General features: G+C 40.8%; 1 protein-coding gene across 4 annotated transcripts in view; it reads right to left on the reverse strand.

Moving 5' to 3' along the window:
- Positions 1-24,319, reverse strand: part of TAFA4 (TAFA chemokine like family member 4) — a 200,683-nt gene that overhangs the window by 156,356 nt on the left and 20,008 nt on the right. For 3 of the 4 annotated variants that reach the window (XM_016941477.4, XM_054680785.2, XM_054680784.2), the window contains exons 1-2: positions 3,401-3,479; positions 1,913-1,981 (exon numbers count right to left, since the gene is read on the reverse strand). The exons of the other annotated variant lie outside the window; for it this stretch is intronic. The gene's annotated coding sequence lies outside the window, so the exon portion shown is untranslated. Of the gene's footprint in view, positions 1-1,912; positions 1,982-3,400; positions 3,480-24,319 lie in introns of those variants that run through there. 4 annotated transcript variants of the gene reach the window in all.

Consider the following 24,319-nt stretch of genomic DNA (forward strand, 5'->3'; position numbering starts at 1 on the left):
ACTGTAAGCACCCAAAAGAAGCCATGCAGCACCTTGAACACTCTCCTGCCACATATCCTAGATCATTGCTCTTAAATTCCATCTTCTAATGGAATCTTAGAAAACACTTCCATCTTCTAAAACTTTAGTGCATGAACGCAATTCAGCCAAATTCTTTACCATGTTAAAACAAGGATTGCCTTTACTCTGGTTTCCAATACATGTTTCTCATTTCTGCTTGAGACTTCATCAGAATGGCCCTTACCGTCCACATTTCTAACAACATTCTGATCACAACCTCTTAAGTGATCTCTAAGAAGTCTCAGACTTTCCCTACAGCTATTCTCTTCTGAGCCCTCACCAGAGCCACCCTTAACACTCCATTCACAGCAATATAGTTTTTCAGCATTTACTTCAAAACTGTTCCAGCCTCTACCCATTACCCAACTCCAAAGCTGCTTCCACATTTTCAAGTATTTGTTATAGCAATAACGCCATTCTCTGTACCAATTTTTTGCCTTAGTCTGTTTTCTGCTGCTGTAATAGAATACCTGAAACTGAAACAGAATACCTTTAAAAAAATCTATTTCTCATAGTTCCAGAACTGGGAAGTCTAATATCAAGGTGCCAGCATCTGGTGAGGGCCTTCTTGCTACATTATCCCATGGCAGAAGATGGAAGGGAAAGAGTGCTCAAGAGAGCGAGAAAGGGCTGAACTTGCTTGTATAACAATCCACTCTCACAATAAGGAACACAGCCCTCGAGATAATGACATTAATCCATTCATGAGGGTGGAGGCCTTATGACCTAATCCACCTCTTCATAATCCTACCTCTTAATACCATCACAATGACAATTAAATTTCAACATAAGTTTTGGAAGGCACATTTAAACCAAACTGTGTCACTTCTAACTTCACTACATTCAAGATCGATAACTTTGTGCATGGCACCAAAAGAAAGCATTTACTTGCAATCATTTTATTCCTCTGTTGTTCCCAACTATAACACAGTCCTTTCTATCAGTCTGCTTCAAAAGTCATTTGTTTTTAAAGAGTCTCAGTGTTTTCAATGATGAAAGACATTGCCCATATCTAGACTAAGAGAATTTTTTTAGAACATGTCTGGTCATTCTCGGAATGAACTAAAAAGATGGTGGATGCTGGGCTGCATTTTTCATCTTCTGCCTGATGTGTGGGTATTATGTGGAGACAGTTACTGATTTACTACAAAAGAGCAGAAAGCCTATTTATGTCTCCCGGTACCAAGAAACTTTGAGGTTCCCAGGCAGAAGAGCCCATTCTTCAAGTGTTTAATTTATTTCCATGTTACACAAGAAAGAATTCTACCTACACTTGATTTCTTATCAAGGAAAATAGAGAGGCTGTGCCTTCCTCGTCTGTTGATCTACTTGCCTCCATTATTGGTGAGGTGAATTCCCTCAGAGAACTATTCTTTCAGAACACAGTCATTCACTTGTAGATGAGCACCTTCAGAATACCTCTTCGGTCTGCTACACCCACCTCACTCCACATGTGAATCTGCAGGGCATCACATTTCCCCCATCTTTTCACTCTAAAACTCTACGATGATGAAATACCAGTTCCTCTTAAAATTGAAAGACACACTGACCTTAAACCTGGATCTAACTATGAGGAAAATGAGATGAACTCAAATTTGAGCAACATCCTGCAACATAATTTCTCTGCATTCCTAAATAGTATCAAGGTCATGAAAGACAAAAAAAATTAAAATAACCATGAGAATTGTCTCAAATAAAGGCAAGAAACATGGCAACCAAATGCAACTGTGATCTTACATTGGATCTTGGACCAGGAAAAAATAGTCATTCTCAGAATGAACTGTACACCCACACAAAAACAAGGACACATATACATAGCCATAAAGGACATTATTGAGAAAATCAACAGTACCTGAATATAGCCTGTAGATTCCATTACAGTGTTCTATCAACATTAAGTTTCCTCATTTTGATCCTCATACTGTAGTTAAGAAAGAAAATGCGCTTGTTATTAAAACATCCTGAAATATTTAAGAATAAAGAGGCAAATGCCTCCCATTTATTTTCAAATGACTTTAAGAAAACATGAGAGGGAAGAAGTCAAGAGGAAAGAGAGAGAGAGAAGAGCAGGATAGAGGGAACGAAGAAGAGAGAGGGAATTAATGAATGCAAAAACTAATAAGCAAAAGGTAAGCAACTGGTGAATCAGGGCACAAGGTATATGGGAATTCTTTGTACTCTTCTATGAACTTTTCATTAAGTTGGAAATTATACCAAATTAAGACATTACATACGTACTTAAAAGTCTTCAGTTTATAAAATATACTAAAATGATTGAGAGCTTATTGCCAGTTCTAAGCAATAAGGGGAGTGAAAGTTTGAATGTTCTGGTTAATTCAACTCTCTGAGCATTCATCCAAGCCTCCAGAGAAGGTTTATTTGTTTTTATTTTAAAAACACTGACATAGCGCCTGCTAGGAACCATGCACTTGTTAGTCATTTTAAAATATAAACTCACTTTAAAAGAAGGATTTATTTACATCACGATATGGCATAGGTAGAAGTGGCTTGTCCAAGCTCACTTAGCTAGTAAGTGGCTGAGCCAAGATTCTAATTTATGCTGTCTGGTACCAAGGTACCTACAGTTTCAGTTCTAGTAAAAGTATTTCCAAAAAATACCAGTCCCTTTTCATGCTTTAGTAAACAGGAGGAAAATAAATCTGTCTTTCTTCAGGACTTGAAGACATTGGTCATCAATCTGACATTAAAAATTCTGTCTGTGGCTGAATTTGTGTAGACAATTGGACTGAATTTGTTAGCAGATGCTCGGATTGTGCCTATGATGGTTTACATTAATGCCTAAATAAATATTGCCTCATCTCTGAAAAGCTAGTGAAAAACAGTGGCACAGGCTTCTCATTTGCTACAGATTTATTAAAGGTTAACTAATGTCATTTCCCAAATTAAGACCAAGTATGCAAGAATTATATACAGCTTGAGCGCCTTCACCACCATTTTTTTAAACAGATGGAAAACAGCTGCACTTCTGAATAGACCTCTCTAAAATGTTTCAGTGAAGATATACCAGAGCCAGAACATCATACATGAAGGCTAAATTACTTCGGTTGATTTCTATGAAGGAATTCAGCACCAAAACATTAAAAATGGATTTTTGTCTGTGCATCCACTCAAACTCATCTCCTAACACATTTGAATTCAAAAGCATTTTTGCAACAGTACACAGCAAAACAGAATCTGCTTAATAACAAACAAATAGCCCAAGTGCTACTAAACCACACTGCCCTTTCCCGCCTGCCCACTCACCAGGGAAACCTCCAAGTGCATCTTGCATCACCTCCAGAGTGAGGAGGTTTGGATAATTAGCTATTTCCAGACTCACCATCAGTTCATCTCTGACCTCCCGGGCTGCGATCTACCGGGATAGCCTGGTGCCTTCTGTACTCAGCCTCTTGGGTACTAGGGCACAAGTAGGAATAATTTTTTCAGCTAATGATGTAAGAGGTGACACCCTAAAGAGTTTAGACATTGTGGTAAATCATTTTTCCACACTAATTTCCACCCAGACAGAAGATGATGGAAGTGAGAAATGTTTCAGAAAGCAGCAATCTGGGTTTGGGGAGTAACTAGAGGGTTTTATGAGTGGAAGGGTAGGGATGGGGGGAGACTATCCCACTAAGTGATGTCTTTCCATTCTGGGATAATCAATAGAAATCTTGAAGCAGAACTTGGCTACATAAAACCATTCATCATTTCTCTAGACAGAAATGAGGTAAGATGTTTCCATTTCCAGTTGCTTAAATAACACAATCACATTGAATTGTCTTTAGAAATCTGCAAACAGCTTTTCCACCAAAGCATGCACAATGAAATGTAACTTCTCTCTTGACAAATATACCCTGAAATAAGGCAGGTATTAATGATCTTCTTATATTAAAGATTGTGCTGATGAAAGTAAATGTGCTTAACAGGTTACCAACGTTTATGTGAATATATTTCAAGCACTGATACACGGCAGAACCTCCGCTGAGCCATCATTTATAATTATCACATATGTGGAATTACTTTTGTAATTTAGAGAATATTCATTGTTACATGTTAAAGCAGACATGTTTTTCCACCAATGTGGTATATACCTGTCATAAATTGCTTTTTATTGCTTCCTTAAAAACATCAGTGAAGAATTTACTACTGAACCATTTTACAACATGCTAAAGTATGTTGTAAACGAGCCATTAAAGACAATAACTGTCTATTAAATATTAAAGAATTTTATAAATGGCATTTTAATTTCAAGTGTTACCAATACCATCTCATCTAAATTAGGTGGTAGAGAGTTGTTTTAGCAGAGTGAGAAGGTTTGAGGGGGGTGGATGATGACAAATCAGTTAATGGGTACGATGTACATTAATCAGGTGATGGATACACTAAAAGCCCTGCCTTGACCACTACACAATCTATACATGTAACAAAACTGTACATATGCCCATAAATATGTACAAAGAAAGAAACAAGATTCTTCTCCCATTTTTAAAAAATGCTCTTCTAGTCAGAGATGATTTAAATAAATAGACATGCTATGTTTATATATGGTTTACACTGTCACTTTAAGAACTGAGAAATTCCTTAAAACCACACAGCATCTTCATTTAAGTGCACTGATAAATTCCTTCTTAATGGATATATGGTCAAACCACGCATTTCGTTAATGAAGAAAAACTCTAGCCTTCAAGTGACCGTGAAGTAAAAAGTACAAAAGCAATCATTGCTAAGTAATAATGGATAACTGAGATCCAGTATACATAAAACTGAAAACTTAGCTGGCAAGTTACATAAAATAAAATGCGCTCACCAAAATCAGCAGCACCCAGCATGGCTCCACAGCTTGTTGTCCAAGTGAAATTGCCCAGGTCTGGGGCTGAACAAATGTTAACGGTAATGACAATTTAGCCATAAATCTCTCAAGGCCCAATTATCCTTACTGCAGAGGGTTTATTTATTTTAATTAGACCACTTTTTAATTGGAAATTTTCCTCTCATTTCTCATTTTTCAAATATTCAGAACAGAATGTCTAAGGATTTTATTTAACATAATCAATAGCCAACATAAATTTTGGAGATTATCTACAAGTTGCCAAGTACTTGAATTTTATCTGAAAAGTTTTTACATGATAGGATCTAACTTCTACATAAAAAATATTTGTAAACATTAAATAATGGGTCTTCTAATACTATCATCATTACTATGGGCAAGTGGGAGTCTATTTACTTATAACCAGAATGTAAAGTTCTTGAGGGGAGAATAATGTCTTATTTCTCTTCTACCCCAACTGCTAGTATAATATCTTGCATACCGTGGAAGTTAAATATGTTTTGTTAATAAATGAATAAATGTAAGCCCCCAGTTTCACTCCCAAATGAATGGTCATTTAGTCTCTATGCTTCCCAAATTCCTCATCTGTAAACAAATACAGTTTAACCGGATGACCTCCAAGGTGCCTTCCAGCTGTAACAATAACTCGCAGAGCATTTTAGGAAAAGTACAGTGTGATTTAGCTACTGTTAACAAACAGCTCATGGACATATATACACAGTAAATTCAGCCATGAGTGGATTACATGGCAAGACAAAGCCCGTCGCAGACAATATTGGCCTTTCTAATCTATTAGTGGGATAAAGGCTTCTTAAAAGCTTAATCTAAACCTGTATTACATTTCAACCTTAAAATCATCTTTTGTTTGACAATGGTGCCCTCCTGTGGACAAAACAAGGAAATCTTTTGACTATGCTAACATTTTTAACTGGTTTATAATATGTATGTTTTTATTATAAAAATTACACCTTTAAATTTTTAATAAAGCCATATTTATAAATAGAATGCAAACTATCCTTAAATAAACAAAAGATATAATTTAATTAACACTATCACACTAAATAGTATTACCAAAAGAAAAAGTTAAATCAAAATATACTAACAGCTTCTAAATAAAATGGTAATTATTTCTATGGAATACTACACATAATAAATGCAGGCTTAATGGGATTCAGTATTTGTTGGTTCTTCCTGTTACTTGTTACTTTTTTTTTTTTTTTTTTTTTGGAGACAGAGTCTCACTCTGTCACCCAGGTTGGAGTGCAGTGGCACAATCAGGGGTCACTGCGTCCTTCATCTCCGGGACTCATGTGATCCTCCCACCTCAGCTTCCCGGGTAGCTGGGATGATAGGCACGCATCCCCATGCCTGGCTCATTTTTTGTATTTTTAGTAGAGACAGGGTTTTGCCATGTTGCCCAGGCTGGTCTCGAACTCCTGGGCTCAAGCGATCCTCCTGCCTTGGGCTCCCAAAGTACTGGCGTGAGCCACCACGCCTGGCCATGTTACTTCTATAACACAAGTCTATGCTACAAACTATCAAAGGTCCTAAGCTATTTAAAGATGTTCAAACATCCAGCCTGTGTGTACTGAAAGCAGACTCAGCGCTGGCATTATACTGGGACATGCTGGGGGAAATTAAGAAGACTGATTCTTGTCAATTCAAGACAAATCTAACTGGAAAAGACAAAAACACACAAGGAGCAGCCAACAGAGTAGGCCATTCAATATTTGGCAGTGTGTTTTAGCATAATGAAAACAAAGACTTTAACCATGTGAAAAAGGGTAAGATCACTGGGGACTGCTGTAATCCAGGAAAACTTCCTGGAAGAGGCAACAGCACAGAACAGTAAAAGTAAAGATGGAAAGGAGTAAAAGAAGTTTGAGGGTGTTTTTGGTTTTGTTTTGTTGTTTTTTTTTTTTTTTTTTTTTTTGTAACGGAGTTTCACTCTTGTTGCCCAGCCTGGAGTGCAATGGCGTGGTCTCCGCTCACTGCAACATCCACCTCCCAGGTTCAAGCAATTCTCCTGCCTCCTCTCCCAAGTAGCTGGGATTACAGGTGCATACCACCATGCTGGGCTAATTTTTTTTTTTCTTTTAGATGGAGTCTCACTCTATTGCCCAGGCTCGGCTTACTGCAACCTCTGCCTCCTGGGTTCAAGGAATTCTCCTGCCTCAGCCTCCTGAGTAGCTGGGATTACAGGTGCCCGCCACTATGCCCAGCTAATTTTTGTATTTTTAGTAGAGATGGCGTTTCACCATGTTGGCCAAGCTGGTCTCAAACTTCTGACCTCAGGTGATCCGCCTGCCTCGGCCTCCCAAAGTGCTGGGATTACAAGTGTGAGCCACCGCGCCCAGCTGTTTTTGGTTTTGTTTGTTGTTCTTTAGGACAGAAAAGGTGTGTATATGTGCATGGGTTTGTTTTGTTTTGATTTGATTAGGTGGGGGAAGTGGAAGAGCCACTAAAGGAAACCACAGAACTCATGTAGAGAAAAGAGAAGGGGAGATACAGTGGGTAGGGGGAATTAGCTATGCACAGGGAAGTTAGACAGAAGAGCTAGCACAGCCTCCATGCTCTATTTCTGTGTTCAATGGGTCACCTCTGCATGATTAATTCAACAAGGATTTTTTTTTTAATCAACTCTCTGTGCCAGAGCCTGTGCTGAGTACTGGACACAGAGGGTAGACAAGATCTCCAGTGTCCTGGAGCTTGCATTATAGCATGGGGGACAAACAGGTAAACAAGCATAAATAAGGTTAACTGTGGACTGAGAGAAGCATTACAGAGAAAACAAAAGTGAACAATGTGATGGAGACTAGCTGAGCTTGGAGGAAAAGAGGTTAGCTACTTGGAGTGGGTGTTCAGGGATGGCCTGGCCTCACTGAGAAGGTGACTGTGACATCATGGTGAATTACATAATGTGACCTTCCAAGGGAAGCATATTCCAGGTAAATAGACAGCACAAAGGGCCTGAAGCTAAAATAAGCTTGGTGTGTTCAGGAGCGGAGAGGTAGCTAGGGCGGCCAGAGGGGAGTAAGCAAGGCAAAGAGAGGTAGGAGGTAATGTTAGGTAGCAGGTGATGGCAGAGAGGTATCCAGGGACAGACCAGGCAGAAGCTTGTAGGCCATAGTGTGCTGTTAGAATTTTATTCCAAATGTGGTATAAGAGTTTTAAGCAGGAGAGAAACAGGAGATGGTTTAGGTTTTCACAAGAGCTCTCCAGCTGCTGGGTAGAGAATGGCCTGATGTGGGGGCAGGATCAGAAACAGGGAGTCTACTGCAGCCATCCAAGCAAGAGATGGTGATGGCTCGGAGCAGGATGGTGACAACACAGCCCAAGAAAAACTGATCTTCCAAGGCCAAAAGTAGCACCGAGCACACAACAGGTTCTCAATAAATCTGTGAATGAGTGAATGCTTGAGTAAGTGAGCAAAATGTTATTACCAGTCTTGCAATATGCCATTGGTTTTTTAACCTCTCTCTAGAGCTGGTGTCTGTCTCATGGGCAAATACAACAAATACTGACATAGATGGCCTCAAGAGAAGAAAAACTGGCAAAACACCTTATTGACTGCTTGTTCGCAGACTAAGGTTGTGACGAGAAGTACAAGAGAATGAATTTGGCCAGCTATCTGGAGAGTAGTGTACCTGTGAAGCCCAGGCCTCTAAATGGGGTCCTCTCACATCCCTGCTGGGTATCTCAGACACTCCATGTGGAAGCAAACTACCATATGGGAGAAAACTACCGAACTAACTATAAGGTCCAAGTTTCAATAATACTCATTTTTATCTTATGGACACTGTACTTCATACAATCTGTTGTTTTTGTTTAGTTTTGTTTTTATTGAGATGAAGTCTCAGTCTGTCACCCAGGCTGGAATACAGTGGCGCGATCTTGGCTCCCTGCAACCTCTGCCTCCGGGTTTAAGTGATTCTCCTGCCTCAGCCTCCCGAGTAGCTGGGACTAGAGGCACACGCCACCATGCCTGGCTAACTTATGTATTTTAGTAGAGATGGGGTTTTGCCATGTTGGCCAGGCTGGTCTCGAACTCATGACGTCAAGTGATCCGCCCACCTCGACCTCCCAAAGTGCTGGGATTATAGGTGTGAACCACCACACCTGGCCTAGTCTATTGTTTTTTACTCTTCACTTTGGCTACTAGGAAGCTGACAGCCAAATTTATAGTTCATCTTCAGTAAGTGAACAGGACCTTTCACCATGCCTTTTATATGCTAATCTTATGCTTAATTTTGCATATGCTTATTTTTGGCCAGGTACAGTGGCTCATGCCTATAATCCTAGCACTTTGGGAGGCCAAGGAGGGCAGATCACCTGAGATCAGGAGGTTGAGACCAGTCTGACAAACATGGTGAAACCCCATCTCTACTAAAAATACAAAAATTAGCCGGGCATGGTGGTACATGCCTGTAATCCCAGCTACTTGGGAGGCTGAGGCAGAAGAATTGCTTGAACCCAGGAGGCAGAGGTTGCAGTGAGCTGAGATCATGCCATTGCACTCCATTCTGGGCAACAAAAGCGAAACTCCATCTCAAAAAAAAAAAAACTTTTTTTTCCCTTTATCTCTCATTTCAATGATTATTCTTAAAGTCGCTCTCAAATCTGTTTTGATGAAGACATACACAAATAAATGAATATATCAACAAGACACCACACACTAACCGGTCCAAAGTTCAAATTGTCCTAAGAGTCTCTTCATTGACTCTCCTTTTCTTTACCCATCCTACTTGCCAGAACAAAACTCAAAACTTCCCCCTTGACATGGTTACCTCAGGTGAAAGCATTCTTTCCAAATGAAAAATGTTACCCAGACTGTACATCACAGGAAGTCACAGACAACAGATCACATTGGGATTCATTGACCAAATTCCTGGTAGACAGCAAGGTTGTAAGGGAATGAGACAAAGGACTGGTCAGGTTTGGTTTAAGGTAAATACAAATGGGAGGAACAAGGTCCAGGACATGTGGCACAGGGAAGTGAGTGCAATCAGGAGAGCTGGAGAAGGACAAGGTGAAAAGGGGGTGAGATGGGAAGGGACCCCAAGGAGATACATTTTATAGCTTGAGCAAAGGTCAGTCTTGACCAGCAGTGATTCAGAACCAGTCGCTTCATCTGAGATTAAAATCAACTTGTTATGTATGATCCAAGAATCCGGAAAAGTTTTCACAGGCCCTAGAAAATATTGAAAGACGTATCTGATTGTTTTGCCCTCGTGTTTAAGTCAAGAGAATCAAATAATCTGTTATAATGATAATGATTTAGCATATGTGGGCCAGGCCCTGTGGCTCATGCCTGTAATCCCAGCACTTTGGGAGGCCAAGGTGGGCGGATCACCTGAGGTCAGGAGACCAGCCCGGCCAACATAGTGAAAACCCATCTCTACTAAAAATACAAAATTAGCCAGGCATAGTGGCATGCGCCTATACTCCCAGCTACTAGGGAAGCCAAGGCAGGAGAATGGCTTGAACCTGGGAGGCAGAGGTTGCAGTGAGCCAAGATCGTGCCACTGCACTCAAACCTGGGTGACAGAATGAGATTCCATCTCAAAAAAATAAAAAATAATAATTTAGCAGATGTGTACTCTGGGTCAAATATCGGACCAATCAAGCACTTTATCGCTCATCTTGTTGAATCCTTAGAATAACCCTGTAAGGAAGTCTGTTTTGTTTTGTTTACATCTCTGTTTAACAGGGGAGAAAATAAGTAAACCCGTTTACTTACCCAAGTATACAATATTAGTGGTAGACTCAGGATTCCAAACTAGGCTGGGAGATTCCACTACCTGGGAAGAAAAGGGAGTGTCGACCAGAAAAAAAGCTTGAGAAAACAAGAAGGGGAATTGAAGTAGGGTAGTAAGTGGTCAGCCAAGACCTTCCGAAGACTGAAGTTTGGACACTACAGAAAGCCCAACTCAGAGTATTTCTCAGGTTGAGGATGCAGTTGTTAAAGATGGAGTCTTCCCAACACTGGCCATAGTTGCGTAGGAAATACATCACATAAATTTCAGCCACATATCTACTTTTTCATGTGTAAACTTTATGAAATAAATGAAATACCTTTAAAATATTTACAATGAAAATTTAGCATCCAAACTGAGATACTAAGTGTAAAATACACACCAAATCTTAAAGCCTTAGTAGAAAAAAGAACTACCTCATTAATAATTTTTAATATTCCATGTAGAAATATTATTTTAGACATAGCCAGCTAAATAAAATATAATATGAAAATTAAACATAAAATTCAGGCACACTGGTATAACCAAAAGTGGTTTTCCACAGACAATAATATACCCTGGTTTTTTTTTTTTTTCTTCATTTCAAAAAAAGTTTTGGCATTTACGGAAGGCTTCTTAAACTTCTTCCATGGTTTGACATCATTGACTCAGATAAAGGCCTAGGAAGCCATTCCTCCTATTCAGGATCTAAAAAAGCAGCAGCTCACATTTATAACGCATTACAACCAGAACTTGAGGCCTAAGAAATTTCTATGTCGAGTCCACAGTTTCAAACACAAATTCACTCATCAAGGCTTTCTTCAGGCATCAGGGAAACATCCTGGCAGCAAGTATACCTATATAAGGAAATATTAGGTCATGATCCCATAACTCCAACACACAAGAGATGCACCACACACTTTAGGAGACTTCCAAAGCAGAAAAACACAAGAGACTAGGGAGAATGACCTCTCTTCCTAGTTTATGCCTTCAAGGTATTAAATGTACTATTCATCCCCAAAAGAAGAAATGCATATAAAAACTCAGATCACCATAATATGCAGTGTAACATAAAAATTAATATCTGGAAAGCAAATTTATTTTCACCACCTAAAAGACATTTAACCTTTAATTAAAATAATAGGCCTGGCATGGTAGCTCACACCTGTAATCCCAGCACTTTTAGAGGCTGAGGCAGGGGACTGCCTGAGCTCAGGAGTTCAAGACCAGCCTGGGCAACATGGCAAAACCCTGTCTCTACACACATACACACAAAAAAACACAAAAATTAGCTGGCTGTGGTGATCCCAGGTACTGGGGAGGCTAAGACATGAGAATCACTTGAACCTGGGAAGCACAGGTTGCAGTAAGCCGAGATTGCACCACTGTACTTCAGCTTGGGTGACAGAGCGAGACTCTCTCTTAATAATAATAATAATAATAATAATAACAATAATAATAATAATAAAGCTGCCTGGAAACCATTAATTCCAAAGTAACTTTGGTAACTGGGGCCAGAAGGAACAGAAGCAATATAATTCCAATAGTATCCAGCTTTTTCCAGCCTTCCTGCCACAGGGTCTTTGCACATGGCAGTCCTTCTGTTCAGAGGCAAACACATTCTTCTGTCCTCCACTAAGTTAACTCCTACTCATCCTTCATATCTCAGGGCAAATATTACTGCCTCAGAGAAGCACTCTCTACTCACTAGCTAAAATCCCAAATTTTAGTCTTTTCTTCTTGGTACTCTCTAGAACTGCCTTTTTATACTCACGTGAGAATTCCCTATCAGACTGGAGCTCCGTGAGGGCAAAGATCAGGCCTCTTCTCTCAGTATTGTTTCTCATCTCTAGCCCTTCACAGAGCAAGTTCAAAGCACTCAACAAATACTTGCTGAATCAATGAATGAATTTGAACACCTAAACTTAATCAGGCTATCCCATTTCCTTTACCTAATAAATTTGGTTTTGCAATCACAGTTTCCACCTTGCCGTGAAATTTTTAACCAAAGATACTTTCCTAGACATTGACCCAATTCACAACTACTGCTTTCACTAAGGAACATCCCCAGCCCCCATCAAACCTTCTAAGAAAGGGCAGGGCAGCATGGTTTGCTATGTAGTTCAGCCACCCATGGCTAATTCAAGCCAAGCCAAGGGAAGTTTCCTCTTCCTGCAACTTAGAATTGAGAATGAGAAACAGCTAATAATTCCAGAATTAGCTGTCAAGGGAGAAATACATAAATTTAGGAGGTATGAGGTGGCCAGCTTTCCCTCATCCATGCAGGGGGTACAAAGAAAGCCAGACTTCACAGAGACAAGAGTGACACAGATGCACACAAAACAGAAATAAGACTAGAAGAGGATGATCCAGGTCCCTGAAGGTCATTCTATTTTTAGTTCCAAGACTTTCCTTTGCCTGCCTTTTTGCCTTCCCTTGAATTCCTCAAGAACTCCTACAGCTATTTCACTTAAAAAAAAAAAAAATTCTTATCTTTGCTTGGCCTCGCTGGAGTTCTGTATTGATCTAAATAGAATTAGCCCATTTCATAGATAGGAAGAAATGAGCCCCCAGAAATTACCTTCCCAAAGTTACAAAGCTAATTAGTTATAGAGCTGGGCTTTATATCCAAGCCTTCTGTGACAAGGGAAACTCTGTCTACGCTACCCAATTAGTAGCTACTAACCACACATGACCATTTAAATTTAAATTTAACTAGGTAAAATTTAAAATCAAGTTCATCAGTTCCAGGAACGATATATCAAGTGCTCAACAGCTCCATATGGTAATATTGTCATATTGGACAGTACCGTTCTAGAACATTTATTTCTACTATTGCAGAAAGTTATATTGAATAGCACTAGATCCTTGAAGGATAAGCCCTCTCTATTTGTAAAATCTGAAACAAACTGCAAAAGCTGACTTTGGCTGATACCAAACACAGTAGAACACACTGGAAGGAGGGCAGATCTTGCCAACCCAAGGCTTGGGTTCTTGTCCTCACGGTTTACATCCTTTCAGTGGGCAAATCATTAGACCTCTCTGAACCTCAAGCTCTTTATCTGAAAATAGATTTGGAAATAACTACCTGGGTCAGTCCAATGTTCAAATGAGGCATGGTATAGTGAAGGGCTCTGTAAATTGCACCTGTACTAACAATAGTTGTCATCATTAATAACAGCAGCAGTTAAAATCATTTCTAGAGCCTATATAAGAACTCTGCTGTAAGAATTTTCAATGCATTAACTCATTTAATCCCCTCTAATGTATTTTGAGGCAGTTGCTATCAGTATCCCCATTTTACAAAGAAGGATATGTGGAGGCAGAGAGGTGATGTGATTTGTCCAAGGTCAGCTACCAAGTGGCAAAGCTAGAATATGAACCCAGGTTCCCAAGTCTGCCCTCTTAACCATCGGGCAACTCTGTCTTTCTAAGATCTCAAAGCGGGTATTCCACAATCAATGCATTCACTCCTCCCTCTCTTTTACCCATACCACCATTTTCTTTCAGATAATACCTATATCATTCACTTTTTTTTTTTGGAGACAGGGTCTTGTTCTGTTGTTCAGGCTGGAGTGCAGTGGCATGATCATGGCTCACTGCAGCCTTGAACTCCCAGGACCAAGTGATCCTCCCATCTCAGCCTCCAGAATAGCTGAGACTACAGGCACATGCTAGCATGCCTGAAAAACTTTTGCATTTTTTGTAAAGACATGGTTTCACCATGTTTCCCAGGCTGGTCTCGAATTCCTGGGCTCAAGCAATCCACCTACCACAGGCTCCCAAAGTGCTAGGATTACAGACATGAGCCACTGTGTCCAGCCTCATTCATATTTTGTATGCACACTCTAGTTACAACCTTGTCTTTTGGTCTTCCTCTTTTAACATGTTTCCCTTATATGTATATATTTTTGTACATGGGTATGAGAAACAACCAGAACCTTATCAGACATGAAAACACTTGACATCCAAACAAGAAGCAGACCTGTTCATCCTACAATATTATGCAAAGTAGCAATCAGCAAACAGATCCTGCTTGAGAAAACCTGACAACCCAAGTTAGTAAAATCACTTTCCAAAGTATTTTCAATCTAATAAGTAATTTCAGACATCATTGATTCTCCCAATCAATGGCCATTTCTATAATAGATGAAAGGAACTGAAAAAATAAAAAAAAATCAGGGACAGGACTCTGGAGAGCATCCCAGCACCCTCCCTCGTCTTGTTAACATTTATCTGTCCTGTAACAATGGCAGGCACAGTGCTAGCCAATGCTTTTACTCAACCAATGTCTTCCTTCATAGCATCTCTTGGTAGTCAGAAGCTGGAGCAAAGGTTTGCCCACCCACCTAGAAAACAGGAGCTTCAGCATAGGCTATAAAGCAACTGCCAGCCTCGAGAATGGGATTCTGAACCTGAGGTCCTTGCACAGAATCAGGGGTCCATAAACTGGGATGAGAAAAAAAATGACATCTTAATATTTATGAGCCTCTATTTGAAATTCATCTGTTCCTTCAATTATAAATGTCAGCAACAAACCATTTAGCAGTTCCTATGACTTGGCCGCAAATAGAAATCATAGGTACTTTCAAATCTCATTAAAGTTTATCAGCAAGACCTCAAAATGTGTGTCCATCAACAACCTCATAATTATATGTAGTTAACAGGCTTGCTTGAAGATCATGTTGTTAAATGAATACAGAAGCACACATATTCTATATCATAAAATGTTTTAATGTTTTGATCACTACATTTCCATATAATGGCTTCCTTTGAAATCCAATGAATTTTGTTTAATGTGGGTTTTTTAAACTTTCATTTTAGGTTCAGAGGTGTATGCACAGGTTTGTTATATAAGTGGATTGTGTGTCACAGGGGTTTGGTGTACAGATTATTTCATCACCCTGTTTTATGTGTTTTTAAAACATTATTATGAGACAGGATCCACTGGCTTCATCAAACTCCCAAAGGGACTGATGGCACAGAAAAGGTTCAGGACTCTCCATCCTTGGAGGTGACAAAACTATACCTTTGATGTGCAATATCACAGCTGCCTCCTCCCTCTTTCCTCCTTTCCATCCCATGTGAGCCTAACCTATAACCCATTAATCCTTCCAGAAGTTGGAAAGAAAACTGACAGATGATGCAATGACTTCTGTATAAGGCATACACCAGTCACAAAAGCACCAGAAAACTGTTGCAGAATGGTTTTTAGAAAGTTAAAAAAAAAAAACAATTTGCCATGTATAGAAAGCTCCATCGTTTCAAGTGCCTCTTGCAACCACTATCCTATAATGTATTCCAACTTGCTACTGTAGAAATGGCCTCATTATCCCCACAGAGGTCCTTCAGAAAGCCTATTTCAAAGCAAGCACCTCTGAAAGTTAGCCCACAATCTAAAAGCCTGTGCTATAAATACGCATGCCCTGGGAAAGCAACAGCAAGCTTGATTCCATGATTGCATCTTTAAGAAGGAAACCGGGAGAGCCATAGGCTAGCGAGTTGCTCAGTAAACAGCTGTGAGAAAAAGGAGATGACGTTTCTAAGATATTTAGGATGACAGGTGTCAGAAGTCCACAGACAAAGAGATCTTTGTCATTATGAAAGATAAAATGCGTAAGCAGGCAAATAATAGTAAAGAGGTTCATAAAAGTTTCCCAATTTATATTGCAAGTGTCTACGCAGGCTATGACAAAGGACAGGCAACAATGAAGTGAAATTATCAATATGAATGGGGTCTTAGGGTAGGTTTTCCCCAAAGCAGAGCCTGGGACAAGGACTTAACACAAGAATGCATGATCAAGACTGCTGATATGAGCAACGGAAGCTGGATGCCACCAGGGGCTCCCAAGAAGCATAGAGATGCTCCCAGAATCATCCACCAAAGGACAGGAGGTGAGGCCATTTATTTATCAACTCCTCACTTCTGCTGACTCAGGGGCATTAACTTCTAGGTTAATGGAAGTTAACTCATGGGCTACTTTTGCTGGTCCACCAGTGCCCTGGGGAATGCCCAGTGAGGAAGGTGGCAAGAGAATTGGTGAATGCTAGGGATGGGAACTGGCCTTGCAGCTGTGGCCAAAATCAGTGGAGGCTGAGGAGATGTAACATGAGGTAACACAGGTGGCTGCTACCCATAACCAAATGCAGAATGTAAGCTTTTTTTCCTCTATAGCAGCTCCCCCTGCATTAAATTTTAAAATCCATCCACTCTCCAAATATTTTTGAGCCCCAACTATGTGCTACACACTACCTCCAGACACTGGGACACCACAGTGACCAAGCCAGGCAAGATTTCTGCCTTTTTTTTTTTTTTTTTGGTGAGACAGTCTTGCTCTGTCGCCAGGCTAGAGTGCAAGTGGTGCGATCTCGGCTCACTGCAACCTCCGCCTCCCGCCTCCCAGGTTAAAGCAATTCTCCTGCCTCAGCTTCCCAAGTAGTTGGAACTACTGGCGCTTGCCACTACACCTAGCTAAGTTTTTGTATTTTAGTAGAGATGGGGTTTCACCACGTTGGCCAGGATGGTATCGATCTCCTGACCTCATGATCCGCCCGCCTCGGCCTCCCAAAGTATTTGGATTACAGGTGTGAGCCACTGCGCCCGGCCGGTCTCTGCTTTCATACTCCTTAAATTCATAAAAAATTAATATGTCAGATATTGATTTTAAAATTAGATCAAAGAAAGAGTGATGAGGAAAGGGAAACACACAGAGAAGATAATTTAGCAAGGGGAGTCAGGGATTGTCATTTTCAGTTGGAGCCTGAATGACAAGGAGGAGACAGACCAGGGACATGTGGAAGAAAAGCATTTAAGCAGTGGGAACAGCATGTTCAAAGGCCCTGAGGTGTAAAGATCACTAGTCAGTGCAATCTCCCACAAGGTAGGGAGAAGGGAACATCTGTTATAATCAGGAGTTCTCATTGGTCAGGGGGTAAACGTACCATGGAAATTTATTTTCAGATGGTGATAAGATCTGTACAAGAAACAGGGTCCTCTCCTGGAGCAGGCTTCCAAGCAAGCCAAAGCTTTTGTTGCTTTCTTTGTTTCTTGCTAAACTGCCACCCACGGATCACTGAACGTGAAGTTTCACTGTGTTAACTGGGCCTAAACCGAAGTGAAAATCCCAAACTGCCTGAGTCCCAGGGCATTTGGGAAAGGTAAAAGCAAAAGTAAACAATAAAGTAAATTCCCATCTGAGGAAGAAAAGGAGCAAGTGGGAATGCATAGACATGAAGTGAAATAATGTTGTATGTACACAGCAGGTCAGATGTGGAAGTAGGATGTGGAGTAGACATTCTTCAAAGGAACAAGTGTCGTTCCTCAAAATGGCAAAGCTGGCACTGCCTCTCTGTCTCTTGTTCATGTCCTGGGCGATGATACATTGATTGGCGTAACAGAAAATCAGGTATTGATTACACATGTCCCTCCCTGGGCATTAGAATTGAAGATCCTGCCAGTTGACTGCTCTTTAATTTCAATTATGCGGGGTCTTTTAATCTTGAGGGACTCAGTATGCAAATAATAATAGCTACTATGAGACAGCTTTTATTTAGCACTAACGATGTACCAAATACTATGTTGAAAACTTGTTTACATTAGTTCATTTGAATCTTGCAACAGCCTTCTGAGACAGGGACTCCCTAAGAGACAGAGAGGTTAATAATTTGGGAAAGGTTGCAAAACTGATAGGTAGGTAAGCTGGGATTTAAACCTGTGAGGGTCTGGCTCCAGAGTCCTTCTCTTATCAACAGCTCTAGGACTTTGTTAAATCAGTGTCAACCAGAGAGTGGACTTTCCATGGCGCTGGTGTTTTAAAGGTGCTGCCTTTAAAACTTGCCTGTATGTAGACAGCACCCTTTATCTTGTACAGAACTCACTGTCATCTGGGCCGGGCATGGTGGCTCACTCCTGTAATCTCAGCACTTTGGGAGGCCGAGGCGGGTGGATCACCTGAGTGTGGAAGTTTGAGAGCAGCCTGGGCAACATGGAGAAACCCTATCTCTTCCAAAAATACAAAATATCGGCTGGGCATGGTGGCGCATACCTGTGGTCTCAGTTACTTGGGAGGCCGAGGAGGGAAGATCACTTGAGCCCGGGAGGTGGAGGCTGCAGTGAGCCAAGATTGCACCACTGCACTGCAACCTGGGTGACAAAAGTGAGAGCCCGTCTCAAAAAAAAAAAAAAAAAAGCCGGGGGTGGAAGGGGAGAAAGAACTCATTGCTGTCTAAAAACCAGTTTCCATGGTACATTACACCCATCATGAAAAGGTTTCAATAACGTGATTTTAGCCAAGAGGGGGGGAAGCAAAAAAGCAAGGGAGAGAAGATTTAGAGAAATTGATTCTCTGCTAATATCCAAAGTAGCCAAAGAAATTAATGCTTGTTGTCCAAAGAGAAGGTGGAGGCAAAGATATGCACCAATTGTCATTCTCAGTAGAATAGCTTTGTTTCTAGCCAGCTCTTTAAAGTCCCCTGCTTTGGAGAATGCCTGGATCCTCATATGAAAACTCTTCAGCTGCTGATACAAGTGTCAGGCAGGCAAAAGGCTAGAATGAGCTGAGCCCAGCAGAAAATGCAAAGAGCTACAAAAGGGCTATTTTTGTTATGCTCAGGGCAAGGAGAACAACAAGACGACATAGGTCTGACGCCTGGAGAGGGTGTTGTGATACTAACAGTGACAGCAAGTGCAATTACTCAGCCTCCAGTCTGCATCTGTGTTCCCTCAAGATAGAGGAGATGCTTTCCATAGAGGGGAGAGGGGACACTGTTTCAGGGAAGTGAGATCCAAAATAAGGTACCACGATTGTCAGAGTGCCTGCCCTCTCTAAATAAGTCTGAGTCTCCTGGCCCTGATGAATTAAAGCCCAGGCTACTCATGGCATGAAGTCTGAAGTAGCCACAACATCGATGGTAAACTCTAAAGAATCCAGGAGAATAGGAGATGTACCAGTGAATAAAAAGGAATAAAAATACAAGTTGTGCCAATCACATATCAGTAAGCATCATGCCAATCCCAGACAGACTGCTGTAATGCATTATTAACAAGGGGGACAGGGTGAACACTCAATGCAGCAACGATTACTTGGAATCAGCATGGATTCGCTAAAAATAATTCATACCAGTCAATGCTCATTCCATTTTTTCATACTCACTGAAGCTGGTGATCAAGAGATTACTATGGTTATAAAATCTGGAATTCAGCAAGGCATTCTGACTAGGTTTTTCATATAACTGACTCCAATGCAAAAATATTTTAAAATGTAGGCTGGACGTAATGAAAATAGGTAGACTAAATAACCCTCTAAAAGTACTGATTAACCATATCTACATCAATTTAGAATGTCCCTCTTAGAGACTCCCTAAGAGACAGAGAGGTTAATATTTTGGGAAAGGTTACAAAGCTGATAAGTAGGGAAGCTGGGATTTAAACCTGTGAGGGTCTGCCTCCAGAGTCCTTCTCTTAACAACAGCTCTAGGGCTTTGTTAAATCAGCCCTAATCTCTAGTGGGAAGCCACGAGGCTCTATCCAGAGCCTGTCCTATTCACATTCTTATCAATAACTCAGATGGCGATACTGCCATCATTCCACTAAATTTGGGAATGACCTGAAGCTAAGAAGGGAAACAGCCACTCTAAAAAATCAGAAGCAAAACTGAAAAAAAAAAAATATCCATCAAGGTGCCCAATTCACTGAAAGTAAGATGGAATTCTCCAGAGGTAAGTGCAAAACATTAAGCATGAGTTTAAAACTCTAAGTGGACAAACAGTGGAGAGAAGAAACACTGCTCTCCGCATGGAAAAGGACTGCACATAAAATGTCTTGATGGTAAATTCAAGATGAGTAAGTCATACAATATGGTGGGTAAAAACATTCATCTTATGTTTCATTAACAAAAGTATACTACTCAAAACTACAGAAGGGCTAGTTCAGTTATACTCCGAAGTAGCTAGACCAGAATCAACAATATCCTATTTTTCAGTTCCATTTAATAAGCATGACAACAATCCAGGGTTCATTTAGCATCCATGGCCCAGATGGTCAAAAAGCCAGACCAGCCCCATCTGACAGCGCTTCCCACCACAATGAAACATTCTCTATCTCCAATGCAGTAGTCACTACCCACATGTAGCTACTGAGCTCCTGATATGTAACTACTGTAGCTGAGGAACTGAATTTTTAGTTTTGTTTAATTCTAATTCATTTAAATTTATGTATCTGCTTGTAGCTTGGGGCTACCAAGTCGGGCTGCACAGCTCTAGACAACGCCATATGCCAAATGGTGGAAGTAACTCAAAGGATGGCAAACCCAAAAAAAAAAAAAGGGATTTGGGGACAAAATGACAACAGAATTTAGTATCTGAAGTTCTGTCTTGTGGAAGAGGAATTAGAAATATTGTTTGCAACCCACCGGGCAGAATTAGGACTTAGAGAAATTACAGTAAGAGAATATCCATGGCGCTGAAGAAGTAACAGCTTAACAGTTACAACAATATCAGTTCTATGAGGGCAGGACCTGTCGTCACCATACTCACCACCTAGCACCTAACACAGTGCCTGGCACCAAGTAGTCCCTCAGTAAATATATCTACTGAATGAGTGAATGGCTCAATCAACCCATGAAATAGGAAACTGTCCAAATGGAACATAAACACCTCAAAAGACTATGAATTCCCCACCTCCCCAATCTGGAGGAGCCCCAAGGAGCTGGCTGACAACTTGCTAGGGATACTATGGAAGATCCAGGCTCCACCAAAAGGTAGCTGGACTAAATGGCCTTTAAGTGCTTTCCAGATCTGCTAAAAGCCTTTTGCCTCTACTATCAGATGGGACTGGGTTCAAATCCTGACACGTAATTCACATGACTGTGTTACTTATCTAATGCTGCATAATGGATTATATGCACTTAGTGACTTCAAGTAATACACATTTGTTATCTCACAGTTTCTTTGGGTCGGAAGTCTGCGTGTGGCTTATCTAGATGCTTTGTTTAGGGTCTCAAGAAGCTGCACTCAAGGCACTGGGAAGGCCTGCTTTCTCACCTGGAGGCTTGGGGGAGGAAGACTTCCATACTCATAGGGTTGTTGGCAGTATTCAGTCCTTCATCCTTGTGACTGCAGGACTGAGAGCTTCAGGGGTTTTTGCTGGCTCTAAGCCAGAGGTTAAGCTGCTCCTAAAGGTCACCTGCAGTCCTTTACCACATGGGCATCCCCAACACACACATTCACTTCTTCAAGCCATCATAGAGTCTCTAGAGCTAGGCAGCTAGCAAGGCAGAGTTTTATATAACAGCTAGCAAGGCAGAGTTTTATATAACATAATCATAGAAGTGACATCCTGTCACCTTTGCTGTATTCTATTGGTTAGAAGCAAGTCAGGTTCCACCCATCTCAAGGGGAGGTGATTATACAAATGTGAGAACACTCAGATGTGGGGATCATAGGGGCCCACCCTGGTATCTGTCTGTGACAGTGACCTTAGCAAGTCACTTAACACACTCCAGCTTCTCATCTATAAAAATGAGGCAACTAATAGTACAGTGGAATCATGATAGGCACTCTAAATATGCAAACTCACTTTAGGATGTAACCAGAGTCAGGTCTGTCTCCACAATAGCATTGAAACCTCACAACAACAAATATAGTAAGATAGATTTAGGTTAAAGAGGCTTAAGATTAAAAGAGAGGCGAGCCAACCCTTTAAGCCAGAGATATACTTAAGAATTCTCAAGCCATCATCCACTCTATAGAACTTTGATAGAAGCAGAATTCATTCAACATTCATTTATTCAACAAATTTGAATGCCCAGACTTCTGCACGTAGACATTCCTTTTGTTCCTTCCTGTGGACTAGCTCAGCAATTCTCAAACTTTAGGGCTAAGAATTGTTCTGCAGGGTTGTACACAAAAATATTTTATGGGATTTTGCAGGGAGTTATTCTGACTATATATGATTTTTCTTTGCATAGTTCAGCACCAAATCTCACGTGCAATCAGATTCCATTGTACCAACCTCATAGGTTTGTTCTAATAAAACATCAATAAAAGGTTAACACAATGCTTGGTACTTAATTAAGTGCTTGATAAATATCAACTCTTACCTCCTATTAAACTACAAAGCATGTAAAAAAGATATGACAGATTTTGCCTGAAATATTAGTTCATTTTAATTTTGCATTCTCCAAAAGAGGGTCAAACTTTGAATTTTTCTCTTCTGCTGAATTTACATTTCAATAACTGTAGCCCCAAAACATGTTAAGGGCACGGTTCACATTCAAACAGCTCGCTGCTGAAAGCAAAGACACTGCTGACGTTTGGGAGGAGAGCAATTATGCCAAGCCAATCGATAAAATGAACTGTAAAGATGAATCCTCCATGATCCATTTTTTTCCTATAAAAGACTGCATTTGGAGACTTAACAGCTTTCCCCCATGTTTCTATCATCTTCTCATAAGGCAAAGACAAAACATCAACCACAGAAAGGTGCTGTCCAATTAGAATCAAATGTTCTTTTCCAAGAGATTTACATTCCCCGTGTATTTTGATGGAAAGGACACTAACAAAGACTTATGTGTCAAGCGCTGTGCTCAACAAGGTCCCATGCTAGCTCATTTACACCTCACACACCCCAGGTGATGGGTATGATCAACTCAGATAGAGAAACAGAAGCTGTGAGAGAGGTTAAATGATTTGCTCAAGGCCACACAAATCGCCCAAACCAATCATTAGTTCAAAAAATATTTGAGTCTTCTATGGGCTGGACACCACCAGCCACTGCATGGCTTATACCTAAATCAGAGAACAAATCAGGAAGGGAGACACAAAAATACAAGTTCACCTGTAACCTTGAGTTAGCAGGGAGGGGATAAGGAGGGAAAACTGCTTAATTTAAGTCGGTAAGTCAGAAACGGTCAAACAAAAATAAAATGCCACGAACCTTCCTAGGAAGGGTGTGCATATGTTTGGGTGTGCGTCAGCCAGTGGGGCTGCCAGGGCTCAAAGCTCTTATTAGTGGTAATATGTTTCCGACCCACACGGAGGGCTCTAGTGCCCAGATCATCAGCCCAAGCGCTGGGAAATCATTTCAATTCTCCACACCTCACCTCCGAAGCATCACTCCCCTCATAAGCCCCCTTGGATCAATGCTTCATCCTCTGCATTCCAGTGAATCACTGATCCTTCTCCATTCTTTGGGTCCGAGCTCACAGAATATTTCCTGTACTTTCGTTCTGTTTTTCACCTGACACCACCCCCCAACTCACTGGGAGAGTCATTCTGTTATTTTCCCCATTGTCTGTATCCCACGAAAGAGGAGCCCACTCCTAAAGGGGAATAGGAGCCAGTTTTGCTTTTCTACACCCGCCGGGGCCCCTTTAATCATGAAACCACAAGGAAGACCTGAAAACCAAAATCCCCCTTCCACTTTTACCAGTCTCATCTAATCTGGGTCTTTTTATTTGCTTGCAGAATAGTACATCAAAAGAAAGATTGGGGAGAAGGGGGAAATAGCCATGATTAAAAGACTGCTGCAGCTCAAGGACAGAACCAAAATGTTAGATGCCTGACTTCACTACTGGCCGCTAATTAAATGCAAAACAGGAACATTAATTTGAAATGGGATGAGCCGCACTATATTGGGTTTTTATTTTTTGCTGCAAAATGAGCCCCCCCTTGGCTCGCTCCCCGATCCTGCCGT

Source organism: Pan troglodytes, chromosome 2 (assembly GCF_028858775.2).
Source record: "Pan troglodytes isolate AG18354 chromosome 2, NHGRI_mPanTro3-v2.0_pri, whole genome shotgun sequence".
NCBI classification, from domain to species: Eukaryota; Metazoa; Chordata; class Mammalia; order Primates; family Hominidae; genus Pan; species Pan troglodytes.